A 908-nucleotide genomic window follows, 5' to 3' on the forward strand; every position below is an offset into this window, starting at 1 on the left:
GCTGAAAGTCTGTATTGCCCAGCGACAGCCCCGAAACCTGAAGGATCTGGAGAAGGTCTGTATGGAGGAGTGGGCCAAAATCCCTGCTGCAGTGTGTGCAAACCTGGTCAAGACCTACGGGAAACGTATGATCTCTATAATTGCAAACAAAGGTTTCTGTACCAAATATTAAGTTCTGCTTTTCTGATGTATCAAATACTTATGTCATGCAATTAAATGCAAATTAATAACTTAAAAATCATACAATGTGGTTTTCTGGATTTTAGATTCCGTCTCTCACAGTTGAAGTGTACCTATGATAAAAATTACAGACCTCTACATGCTTTGTAATTAGGAAAACTTGCAAAATCGGCAGTGTATCAAATACTTGTTCTCCCCTCTGTAAGTATTTCAATACATTACATATGCATTGTAGAGAATACTGGTGGCTGGAAAATTGTCTTGTCCCAATGGTGATGTAGAGGTGTAGTGACATGTTTTGAGTAGATAAATAGACAAATCCAGTGGCTTTTGAAAGTATTCACCCCCCCTGACATGTTTCCTATTTTGTTGCCTTACAACCTGGATTTAAAAGGGATTTTTTAGGGGTTTGTATCATTTAATTTACACAACATGCCTACCACTTTGAAGATGCCAAATATTTTATATTGTTAAACAAACAAGAATTAATACAAAAAAAACAGAAAACTTGAGCGTGCATAACTATTCAACCCCCCTCCCCTATGTCTCTATAAGCTTGGCACATCTGGGATCTTTGCCCATTCTTCAAGGCAAAACTGCTCCAGCTCTTTCAAGTTGGATGGGTTCCGCTGGTGTACAGCAATCTTTAAGTCATACCACAGATTCTCAATTGGATTGAGGTCTGGGCTTTGACTAGGCCATTCCAAGACATTTAAATGTTTCCCCTT

The sequence above is a fragment of the Coregonus clupeaformis genome, unplaced genomic scaffold (assembly GCF_020615455.1).
Source record: "Coregonus clupeaformis isolate EN_2021a unplaced genomic scaffold, ASM2061545v1 scaf2334, whole genome shotgun sequence".
NCBI lineage: Eukaryota > Metazoa > Chordata > Actinopteri > Salmoniformes > Salmonidae > Coregonus > Coregonus clupeaformis.